Below are 13,250 nucleotides of genomic sequence, written 5' to 3'. Positions count from 1 at the left end.
GGGGTGACTGGGTGATGGACACTGGGGAGGGTATGTGTTCTGGTAAGCGCTGTGAATTGTGCAAGACTGTTGAATCTCAGATCTGTACCTCTGAAACAAATAATGCAATATATGTTAAGAAAGAAAAAAAGAAGAAGAAGAATGTAGCAGGAGGGGAAGAATGAAGGGGGGGAAATCGGAGGGGGAGAAGAACCATGAGAGACGATGGACTCTGAAAAACAAACTGAGGGTTCTAGAGGGGAGGGGGTTGGGAGGATGGGTTAGCCTGGTGATGGGTATTGAGGAGGGCACGTTCTGCATGGAGCACTGGGTGTTATGCACAAACAATGAATCATGGAACACTATATCTAAAACTAATGATGTAATGTATGGGGATTAATATAACAATAAAAAAATTAAAAAAAAAAAAAGAAACTACCACTTGTCAAGTTTTGGTGTAGTATCAAGGAAGAACTTAAATATTAATATTAATTGATATTAAAATAGTCCTCCTGTTTGCAATTATGTGTCTGTATGAGGCAAAATTTTTCTTCATGGACTTCAACCAAAACAACATATCACAACAGATTGAAAAAAGCAGCTATAAGAAACCATCTGCCTTTTATTAAACCAGAGATTAAAGGGATTTGAAAAAAAATGTAAACCAACGCCATTCTTCTAACTAAATTTGTTTTGGAAATTAAATTATTTTTCATTAAAAATGTGCCATATATGTTCCATGTAACAGTTCTGTTATTTTTAAATAAATAACATTTTTAATCTTTCTAAGTTTCAATTTCTAATATAGTAACAACAGATATAAGTCACATAAGCAAAAAGTCTGTGGGGCCTGCAATAACGTTTATGAGTATAGAGGGTCCCAAACCAAAAAGTTTGAGATTGCCTGGCTGGCTCAGTCAGTAGAGCATGCAGCTCTTGATCTTGGGGTTATGAGTTCAAGCCCCACACTGAGTATTGCTTAAACTTAAAAAAAAAATTTTTTTTAATAAAAAATAAATTAAAAAAAACAAAAAATTTGAGAACCGCTGATCTTTGTTTCAAAAAGGGACTTTTTCATTACCCCCTTTGTTCAGGTACAAAAAGGATTTATGTATAACTGAATTGTACCCTGAAACAAACAAACAAAAAAAGGGCTAGAATAAAGAAGAGGCTCAAGTTCTGATCCTACAATCTATTCAAAAAGCCATATTTGTTAAGGAACAAAGCAAGTTCAGTGAAGGGAATGAGAATATGCCAGCCCAAAATATGTCACTTTGGCATAAGGATTATCTTGAGCTGAAGGCAATTAAGAAATAGCAAACACAGAAAGAATTCTGTGCCTTCCCTCTTTCTGCCTAAAAAGCAGGGCATATATTTCAATTTATAAAGATGTCTCCCTCTCTCATACCAAGAAGAGGAGAATGATTCTTAACCGGTGGGGATTATTCTTATCACAGGTGTCAGCCAACTTGTGTCTGCATAAGACAAACTTTACTAAAATAACCGTTAACTTCCATTAGTTTCTCCTACATTTTGCCTTCCCATAATTTATGGCCCGCACAAGCCTAAACCCCTTTTACTTTGTTTAATCACTTCTCCACAATTTACCACTCTTCCTTGCTAGACTTAGAGCTAAAAGAGAGTTCAAATAAAATCAGAAATGATAAAAAAAATCAGAAATGAAAGAGAGGTTACAACTGATACTACAGAAATACAAAGGATCACAGGAGACTGCTACAGACAAAAAATTAGACAACCCAGAAATATGGATAAATTTTTAGAAATATACAACGAGGACTGAATCATGAAGAAATAGAAAATCTGAACAGACTGATACTAGTAAGGAGACTGAGTCAGTAATCAAAAACCCCCCAACAAACAAAAGTCCAGGACTAGATGGCTCCCCACTGGTGAATTCTACCAAATATTTAAAGAAGAATACCACTCCTCAAACTCTTCCAAAACACAGAAGAGGGAAGACTTCTGAACTCAATTTGCAAGGCCAGCATTACCCTGATACTACAAGAAAAGAAAATTACAGCCCGGGGTGCCTGGATGGCTCAGTCATTAAGTGTCTGCCTTCAGCTCAAGGTCATGATCCCAGGGTCCTGGGACGGAGCCCCACATTGGGCTCCCTGTGTGGCGGGAAGCCTGCTTCTTCCTCTCCCACTCCCCCTGCTTGTGTTCCTGCTCTTGCTATCTCTCTCTCTGTCAAATAAATAAATATTTTTTAAAAACTGGTTTAAAAAAAGAAAAATACAGCCCAATATCCCTGATGAACAAAGCCACAAAAATCCTCAACAAAGTATTAGCAAACCTAAATCAATAAGAATTACTGATTCAATTCAAAGGATCATACACCATGATACAAGGATGGTTCAACATGCACAAATCAATCAGTGTGATATTAACAAAATGAAAGATAAAAACCATATGATCATCTCAATAGACAAAGAAAAAACATTTGACAGAATTCAACATCTATTCAATAAACTCCCAATAAAGTGGAATAGAGAGAACATAACTCAATATAATAAAGGCCATATATGATAAGTCTATAGCTAATATCACATTTGATGATGAAAAGCTGAGAGCTTTTTCTCTCATATCAGAAATAAGACAAAGATGTCCAACTCTTAACACAGCTGTTTTATTACTTATATTTTGCTTTTTTAAAATTAGAAATGGGGTCATATATATAAAGTAACTTAAAAAAAGATGCCCAGTCTTACCACCTTTTTAAAATATTTATTTATTTATTTATTTATTTATTTATTTATTTATTTATTTATGAGAGAGTGAGAGCACGCATGCAGGAGCAGGGGAAGAAGCAGAGGGAGAGGGAGGAGCAGACTCCCTGCTAAGCACAGAGCCTGATGCAGGGCCTGATCCCAGGACCCCGAGATCATGACAAGCTGAAGTCAGACGCTTAACCTACTAAGCCACCCAGGCACCCACTCTTACCACTTCTAGTCAGCACAGTACTGGAAGTCATAGCCAGAGCAATTAGTCAAGAAAAAGAAATAAAGGTATCCAAATCAGAAAGGAAGAAGTAAAACTCTCTATTTGCAGATGACATTATATATAGAAAACCCTAATGACTCCACAAAAAAACTGTTAGAATAAACGAATTCAGTAAATTTGCAAGATACAATATCAATATATAAAAATCAGTTGATTTCTATATACTAATAACTATCAGAAAGAGAAATTAGAAAATCCCATTTACAACTGCATCAAAAAGAATAAAATACCTAACAATAAATTTAACCATAGAGATGAAAGATCTCTGTACTGAAAACTATAAGGCATTGATGAAAGACACTGAACATAAATGGAAAGATATTCCATGCTCATGGATTAGAAGAATTAATATTTAAAATGTCCATACTATTCAAAGCAATCTATAGATTCAATGCAATCCCTATCAAAATTCCCATGGTATTTTTCATAGAAACAGAACAAACAATCTAAAATTTGTATAGAAGCATAAAAGACCCTGAATAGGCAAAGCATTCTTGAGAAAGAAAAGGAAGCATCACACTTCCTGATTTCAAACAATATTACAAAACTAAAGTAACTAAAACAGCACGGTATTGGCATAAAAACAGACATGCAGCTCCACAGAATGGAATAGAGAGCCCAAAAATAAACCCACATATATGTGTCAATTAATTTATGAGAAAGGAGCCAAGAATATACAGTGGGTAAAGGACAGTCTCTTCAAGACAGTACTGGGAAAATTGGGACACCCACATGCCAAAAAATGAAACTGGAGCAGGGCGCATGGGGAGCTCAGTCATTAAACGTCTGCCTTCAGCTCAGGTCATGATCCCAGGGTCCTGGGATCGAGCCCCGGGACGGGCTCCCTGCTCCGCGGGAAGCCTGCTTCTCTCTCTCCCACTCCCCCTGCTTGTGGTTCCCTTTCTCGCTGTGTCTCCCTCTCTGTCAAATAAATAAAAACTTTTTTTTTTTTTTAAGATTTTATTTGACAGAGAGAGACACAGCCAGAGACGGAACACAAGCAGGGGGAGCGGGAGAGAGAGAAGCAGGCTTCCCGCGGAGCAGGGAGCCCGACGGGGGGCTCGATCCCAGGACTCTGGGATCATGACCTGAACCGAAGGCAGACTCTCAACGACTGAGCCACCCAGGCGCCCCTAAATTAATAAAATCTTAAAAAAAAAAAATGAAACTGGAGCACTATCTTCCACCATACACAAAAATCAACTCAAAATGGACTCAAGATCTGAGTGTAAGACCTAAAACCATAAAATTCCTAGAAAAAAACATAGGCAGTAAACTCCTGGACATCAGTCTTGGTGGTAATTTTTTTAATTTGATACCAAAAGCAAAGGCCACAAAAAGTGGGACTACGTCAAACTAAAAAGCTCTGTATAGCAAAGGAAACCATTAACAAAATGAAACAGCAATCTACCAAATGAGGAAAATATCTGCAAATCATGTATCTGACAAAAAGTTAATATCTGAAATATATAACTAATATAACTCAATAGCAAAAAACAATCTGATTAAATGGGCAGAGGATCTGAATAGATGATTTTCCAAAACATACAGATGGCCAATAGGTACATGAAAAGGTGCTCAACATCACTAATTACCAGGGAAATGCAAATAAAAACCATAATGATATCCCCTAACACCTGTCAGAATGGCTATTCTCAAAAAGACTAGAAATAACAAGTGTTCAAGATGATGTGGAGAAAAGAGAGCCCTTGTGCACTATTGGTGAGAACGCAAATTGGTGCAGCCACTGTGGAAAACAGTATGGACATTCCTCAAAAAAATTAAAAATAGAGCTACTGTATAGGCCAGCAATTCCACTTCCGTGTATTTATGTGGGGAAAAAAAAAAAAAAAACCTAACTAAAAAAGATATCTGCCCTCCCATGGTCAATGCAGAATTATTTACAATAACCAAGATATGGAAACAACCTAAGAATGAATGGATAAATAAAATGTGATTTTAGGGCGCCTGGGTGGGTCAGTCATTAAGCATCTGCCTTCAGCTCAGGTCATGATCCCAGGGTCCTGGGATCGAGTCCCACATCGGGCTCCCTGCTCAGCGGGAAGCCTGCTTCTCCCTCTCCCACTCCCCCTGCTTGTGTTCCCTCTCTCACTGTCTCTCTCTCTCTGTTGAAAAATAAATAAAATCTTTAAAAAAAAAATGTGATTTTATACACAAACACACACACACACCACATCTGTGTGTATACACACACAGGAATATTATTTGATCATAAAAGAAAAAGGAAATCTTGTCATTTGCAACACCATGAATGGACCTTGAGGGCATTATGCTAAGTGAAATAAGTCAGAGAGAGAAAGACACATACTGTATAATCTCACTTACATATGGAATCTAAAAAAACAGAGAGGGGTGCCTGGGTGGCTCAGTCGGTTAAGTGCCTTTGGCTCAGGTCACGATCCCAGGGTCCTGGAATCGAACCCTGCATTGGGCTCCCTGCTCAGCAGGGAGTCTGCTTCTCCCTCTCCCTCTGCCTCTCCCCCCAGCTTGTGTTCTCTCTCTCTCTGAAATAAAATCTTAAAAAAAAACAAAACTCAGAGAACAGATTGTTAGTTGCCAGCAGGGGGTGGGAGATGGGTGAAATGGGTGAAGGTAGTCAAAAGGTACAAACTTGAAGCTGTAAAATAAGTCATAGGGATATAATGTACATCATGGTGACTACATTTAGTAATACTGTATTGTATATTTGAAAGTTGCTAAGAGGGGTGCCTGGGTGGCTCAGTTGGTTAAGTGTCCAACTCCTAGTTTCAGCTTAGGTCATGATCTCAGGGTCATGGGATCAAGCTGCGTGTCAGGCTCCGTGCTCAGTGCAGAGTCAGCTTGAGATTCTGTCTCCCTCTTTCTTCCTCCCCGTCTGCTCCTCCCCCTGCTTACTCTCTTTCTCTAATATAAATAAAATCTTTTAAAAAGTCGCTAAGAGAATAAATCTTAAACATTCTCATCACAAGAAAAAAATTTGTAACTACATGTGATGATCCATGTTAACTAGACTTATTGTGATCACTTTGCAATATATACATATATTGAATCATTATGCTGTACCCCTGAAACTAACATGTTATATTCAGTTATAGCTCAATAAAAAAGAAAAAAATGGCATACTAACTATCAAGCTTAACTGCTGCTTTGGGTTTCACTTCTTTCCTGTGAAGCTTCCTGGGTATATGAGTAATACACCTTTTCTCCTGTTAACCTGGTGTTTATCAGTTTAATTTGCAGACCTCAGAAACTGAGCCTATGAGAGTAGAGGAAAAGTTTTTTCTTCTCTGCCCTACACTTAAGCAAAGGTGACACGTAGACACCAAAAATATTAGTCATTCATAGGATATTTCAGTTATCACTAAACCAGGACCTAAGTAACACATGCAGAACCAAAATGAAAAACATAAAAAAGCAGTCAACTCTATATTAGTAAAAGTCCCTAACACTTCTGGCTTAGTCAGCTATTACTTACTAGAAATGATGAACTAGTAGAACAGAAATTATCTTTAACTTCATAAAGAAGAGGAAGAAAAAGAAATTTATGTCTCCTTTTTGAGGTTAACTCCTTTAAACTACATTCAGGGGGCGCCTGGGTGGCTCAATCGTTAAGCGTCTGCCTTCGGCTCAGGTCATGATCCCAGGGTTCTGGGATCGAGCCCCGCATTGGGCTCTCTGCTCGGCGGGGAGCCTGCTTCTCCCTCTTCCATTCCCCCCTGCTTGTGTTCCCTCTCTCGCTGTCTCTCTCTCTGTCAAAATAAATAAATAAAATCTTTTAAAAAAATAAAAAATAAAAAAAAATAAACTACATTCAGTTACTGGTTCTGATCAATCAAAAAGAAACAAAGGAATTTGCAATGCTCTCTTAATATCTCCTTTTCTTTTTCAAATTCTTAAATTTGGTTTTAATTTTTTTTTAAGTAGGCTCCATGCCCAGCATGGAGCCCAATGCATGGCCTGAACTCATGACCCTGAGATCAAGACCTGAGCTGAGATCAAGAGGCAGAGGCTCAACCGACTGAGCCACCCAGGTGTCCTTGGTTTCAATTCCTAATATTTACCCTCCAAATAGTAAATCCTATCTTCTACAAATATCCTTGACATAAAAATTCTCAGTTTAAGAAAACTACTTCATTTATATAAACCTTTGCTATATGGTATTGGTGGTATTGTGTCTAAATACTAAGTACATAAAAAGATTATCCTGTTAAATATTGCTAAAATCAAATGATATTATCAAAGACACATGACAAACCCTGAAATATTTCATCAGATGATAAATTCAGATTACCTTAATAGAAAGTTTTAACCATGGTACTCTGATTGACCACATTAGCAGAAAGGTAGCTTGGATTTCTGGAAACATTAATTTACTTATTGTAAATTAGTACAGCTTTTACTAACTACTGCTAAGGAACCAGGGAACAAGAAAACAAAAAACCCAGTACATATATTTGTGAATAATCAGAAATTATACAAGGTTTCATATACAAAAACCAATAAAACTAGTTTTATTAGAATACATTTCCTAAACTCATAATCTATTTTATTTTAGAGGAATACAAATAAAAATAATTATGTACCTGAAACTAATATAATACTGTATTTTAATTATACTCAAATAACACTAATAAGAAGAATAAAACAAAAATAACTAAATAATTAAATAATAATTAGATGTTATGATATAATCTTAGATGCAGAAAAATGCTTAGGAAAAAATGACTGGTTGATGAAGCTATCCAGAAGAAAATAACAATTATCTTCAGGGGAAAGAAAAAAATTTTATTTAAATTAAATCTTCAGCTTTTTGAAACACTAAAAATGAAATTATAGAAACAGGAGGAGAGAAACAAAAACAACATTTTAGCTCTCTAAAAGGGAAATCTTACCATTTGCAATGACATGAATGAAACTAGAGGGTATTATGTTAAGCAAAATAAGACAGCGAAAGACAAATACCATATGATTTCACTCATATGTGGACTTTAAGAAACAAAACAGATGAACATAGGGGAAGGGAAGGAAAAATAAAATAAGATGAAAATTGAGGGGGAGGCAAACCATAAGAGACACTGAACTCTAGGAAACAAACTGAGGGTTGCTGAAGGGGAGGCGGATGGTGGAAGGGATAACTGGGTGATAAGCAATAAGGAGGGCACTTGATATAATGAGCACTGGGTATTATATGCAACTGATGAATCACTAAATTCTACCTCTGAAACTAATAAAAAATAAAAATAAAAAATAAAAGGGAAAAACTGACAGCTTTAAGGAACTTCTTTTTAAAAGACGATTAAACAAAATTTCCCCTCAGCATCGGTGAGCTGCCACATTCAAATCGACTTCACTGACTATTAGGCATGCAGCATCGAATTACAGAACAATTTTGCTCATGCATGAACAAATGCTATTTTTCACCACTGAAATGATTTATCTGTAGCACACTCATTAGTAACACTAACCCCCTTTCCTATGTTCCAACAACCAACCTGCTTTGTGAGCTAAATCCCAATCCCAAATCAGATGTTGTTGGCAAAACTAATCTCTGAATGAAAACAGTACAACAGCCAATCAGAACACAGAATTTGGATCGTATGTTACTGACGTTGAGAGAGAAAACTATGCAGTTTCCAGCAGGTAGTTTTAGTCAGGTTTCTTGGCTCAGCAAAATTGAAATATCATCTTTGGAGACATATATGATATTTTCTTATAATTATATTGCTGATTTTTTTCTTGGAAAATATGTTTTGGGTTTTTTTTTGGAAAGTATGTTTTTCTGTGCTCGCTTCAGCAGCACATATACTGAAAGTATGTTTTTCTAAAAGACTGTCTCACAACCCAAGCAATGATTTCAACAATTAGGATAAATAGTCTGTAATATTTAATTAATTAAAAGTTAAAACATTTGGGTTGGAATAGTAATATGATTTTCTCTCCCTCTGTGCTCTTCCTCAAACTAGAACAGAGCTCCTTCAGATTTCAATTTATTTTTGACAATGCCTTTTTTTGCCCACTCACTTGATATAATTTAGGTAAACAGCAGTCTGTTCAGTTAAAATTAACTGCTTTGAAGATTTCAAAATGCTAATAATAATTTCCTCCCAATAACGATGAATTAATTATATTTTCAAGGACTTCTCCAGTTGGAGAATAGGATGATTAAGGCATGATAAGTTTTAGACATATTCCATTCAAATAAACAGAATACTGTTTCTTAGCATTGTTCACAAACACATAGATGGAATTGAAACAATTTTTTTAACTTACCCTTTTCACAGATTACTAATCACGTGAATGAAAGCTATTGGTCTAAAATAAAATCTCCTGGTTCGGCCATAACCTAGCAATATAATTTTGGACAGTTCTCTTACACTTTCGTGACTGCTTATCTATAAAATGTTTGATTACATCTACATAGTCCCTCCTGTCTCTCATTTTAAATGGGCTCTTATAATTGGCCATCCAAGAATGATTGTATCCTAGGCAAATTTCACAAATTTCATTAAAACTTGACTGGGGTGGGGAGGGGGGAACGCTCAGTCTGTTGGGCATCCAACTCTTGGTTTCAGCTCAGGTCCTGATCTTAGGGTCCTGGGATTGAGCCCCTATCAGGCTCCTCGATCAGCAGGGAGTCTGCTGGTGATTCTCTCTCTCCCTCTCCATTTGCCCTTCCCCCCTGCACTCACTCTCCCTCTCTCTAAAATAAATAAATAAATCTCTAAAAAATTTGACTGGATACCATAAGTCATATTCCCAACTGGTAACCTAAATGTAATTACGAAGACCACTAAGTTTTTCTGGGTGTTCATAAAAAGACCAGAACCAAAAAGAAAAGCATTAATATATTTTTTCAAATGAGTAATAAAACTAAGGAAAACTGGTATTAGATTTAGCGGTAGGGGAGTGGAGAAACAAAACAGAGGACGGAACACCTTCCAAATCATTATATGAGGCCAGTATTACCCTAATGCCAATATCAGAAAAAAACAATATGAAAGGGACACCTAGGTGGCTCAGATGGTTAAGCATCCGACTCTTGATTTTGGCTCCGGTCATGATCTCAGGGTTGTGGAATTGAGCCCTGTGTGGGGCTTCGTGGTGGGCACAGAACCTGCTTAAGATTCTCCCTCTCCCTTTCCCTCTACCCCTCCCCCCTCCCCCACCACTCGTGTGCATGCTCTCTTAAAAAAAAAAAAAGACAATACAAGAGAAGAAAACTACAGACCAATACCAATATCCCTTAGGAACACAAACACAAAAATCCTCAACAAAATACTACCAAACCAACTCCAACAACACATAAAAAAGATTATATACAATGACAAAGTGAGATTTATTCCAGGAATGCAAGGTTAGTTCAACTAACAAAAATTAATAATGTATACACCATATTGACAGAATAATAGAATAAAGGTTTGGTTATCAAAATAGATGCAGCAAAAGCATTTCACAGAAATCAAACACCCTTTCCCAATAAAACACTCAACAAAGAGGAAAGGGCATTTCCTCAACCTGATAAAGGGCATCTACAAAAATCCTACAGCTAACATCATACATAATGGTGAAAGACTGAATGCTTTCTTCTAAGGTCAGGAATAATACAAGGATGTCTTCTCTTGCCAATTCTATTCAACACTGTACTAGAGGTTCTAGCCAGAGCAATTAGGGAAATAAAATAAATCAAAGGCACCCAGATTAGAAAGAAAGTAAAACTATCTCTACCTGCATATAGAAAATTAAAAAGAATACACAACACACACACACACACACAGAGTTAATAAACAAGCTCAGCAAGATTGGAGGATAGAAGATCAACACAAAAATCAGTTGAATTTCTATACACTAGCAATTAATAATCCAAAAATGAAATGAAGAGGTGCCTGGGTGGCATAGTCGGTTAAGTGTCCATCTCTTGATCTCAGCATCACAAGTTCAAGCCCCACACTGGGCTCTGCATTGGGCATGGAGCCGACTTTTAAAAAAAAACACAAAAAAATGAAATTAAGAAAACAATTCTCTTTACAATAGCCCCCCTAGAGAATAAAAAATTGAATAGATATGGGGCGCCTGGGTGGCTCAGTCGTTAAGCATCTGCCTTCGGCTCAGGTCATGATCCCAGGGTCCTGGGATCGAGCCCTGCATCAGGCTCCCTGCTCGGCAGGAAGCCTGCTTCTCCCTCTCCCACTCCCCCTGCTTGTGTTCCCTCTCTTGCTGTGCCTTTCTCTGTCAAATAAATGAAATCTTAAAAAAAAAAATTGAAGAGATATTTCAGCAAAGAAGAAATACAAATGTCCAATAAGCACTTGAAAAAATGTTCAACATTATTAGTCATTAGGGAAATACAAATCAAAACCACAATGAGATACCACTTCACACCCACTAGAACGGCTATAATAAAAAAAGACAATAGACTAAAAAATACAAAAAGATAATAACAAGTGTCAGTGAGGATACAAAAAAGCAAAACCCTCACAAAAGCTGGCAAAAAATGTAAAATCACGTAGCCACAACACAAACATAGAAAACAGTTTGGCAGTTCCTCAAAAAGCTAAAAAGGTACCATATGATCCAGTAATTCCACTCCTAGCTATATATCCAAGTGAACTGAAAATGTCCATACAAAAATTTGTACATGTTCATAGCAGCATTCTTCATAACAGCTAAAAAGTGGGGAAAAGCCAAATATCCATCAACTGATAAAAGATCCCAGGGTCCGGGGGTTGAGCCCCACATCGGGCTCCCTGCTCGGCGGGAGGCCTGCTTTTCCTTCTCCCACTCCTCCTGCTTGTGTTCCTGCTCTTGCTATCTCTCTCTGTCAAATAAATAAATAAAAATCTTTAAAAAAAAAAAAAATTAAATAAGTAAAAATTTTTTAAAACCCACTGAATTATATATTTCAAAATGATGAATATTAAGGCATGTAAATTAGATCTCAATAAAAGAGAGAAAAAGTAGCCAAACAAAGGTACTTTTAAAATTCCACCTAGGGGCGCCTGGGTGGCTCAGTTGGTTAAGCGACTGCCTTCGGCTCAGGTCATGATCCTGGAGTCCCTGGATCGAGTCCCGCATCGGGCTCCCTGCTCAGCGGGGAGCCTGCTTCTCCCTCTGACCCTCCCCCCTCTCATGTGCTCTCTCTCTCTCTCTCTCATTCCGTCTCAAATAAATAAATAAAATCTTTAAATAAATAAATAAATAAATAAAATAAAATAAAATTCCACCTAATTTGGGGCACCTGGGTGGCTCAGTCAGTTAGGCATCTGACTCTTGGTTTTGGCTCAGGTCATGATCTCGGGCTCATGGGAGGAGCCCCAAGCCCCGTATCATCATCATCGGGCTCTGCGCTCAGTAGGGAGTCTGCTTCCCCCTCCCCCCTCCTGTGCCCCTCCCCTCCACTCATGCACTCTAAAATAAATAAATCTTTAAAACATAAAATAAAATTCCACCTAATTTAAAACAGACTTTTATCAGACCTTTTAAAGTCATGGCAAAGAAAAAATAAAAATACATAAAAAGACCAATCAGGGGCGCCTGGGTGGCTCAGTTGGTTAAGCGACTGCCTTCGGCTCAGGTCATGATCCTGGAGTCCCTGGATCGAGTCCCGCATCGGGCTCCCTGCTCGGCAGGGAGTCTGCTTCTCCCTCTGACCCTCCCCCCTCTCATGTACTCGCTCTCTCTCATTCTCTCTCTCTCAAATAAATAAATAAAATCTTTAAAAAAAAAAAAAAAAAAGACCAATCACAGAGAGGAGGATGAGTTTCAATTCAGGGCTTACTTTCAACCCATTACCACAATTTTATATGTACCAGAAAAACTACCTGGTTCTGAACCTTTTTAGTTATATGTTTAGTTATATGTTTTGGTTGCTCCTTTTTAAGCTCCTAGCCTCACTTTTCTTCCTCTGCCACTGTTTTTCACCCCTTCCAACTTCCCTTATTTTTCCCCAGGAGCTCTGTCTCTCCCAACATACTTTTTCAGTTTATGACTTCCATAGGAGGAACCACCCCATAATATTTCATTCTACATTGTGCTTTTTTTAAGATTTTATTTGAGAGAGAGAGCATGAGAGAGAGAGAGCACGAGTGAGCAAGCACAATGAGGTGGGGGGCGGCAGAGGGAGAGGGAGAAACAGGCTCCCTGCTGAGCAGGGAGACTGACACAGGGCATGATCCCAAGACCTGGGGATCATGACCTGAGCCGAAGGCAGACACTTAACTGACTGAGCCACCCAGGTACCCCTCATTCTG

The 13,250-nt window shown here is 37.8% G+C and overlaps 1 protein-coding gene across 1 annotated transcript in view; it reads right to left on the bottom strand.

Moving 5' to 3' along the window:
• LOC116648117 (phosphatidylinositol 3-kinase regulatory subunit gamma) overlaps positions 1 to 13,250 on the bottom strand; it is a 126,440-nt gene that overhangs the window by 79,792 nt on the left and 33,398 nt on the right. The window lies entirely within an intron of this gene.

This window comes from Phoca vitulina, unplaced genomic scaffold (genome assembly GCF_004348235.1).
Source record: "Phoca vitulina isolate PV1807 unplaced genomic scaffold, GSC_HSeal_1.0 scaffold2, whole genome shotgun sequence".
Lineage (NCBI taxonomy): Eukaryota > Metazoa > Chordata > Mammalia > Carnivora > Phocidae > Phoca > Phoca vitulina.
The sequence above is the reverse complement of the archived record's forward strand: the minus strand, read 5'-3'. Positions and strand labels throughout refer to the sequence as shown.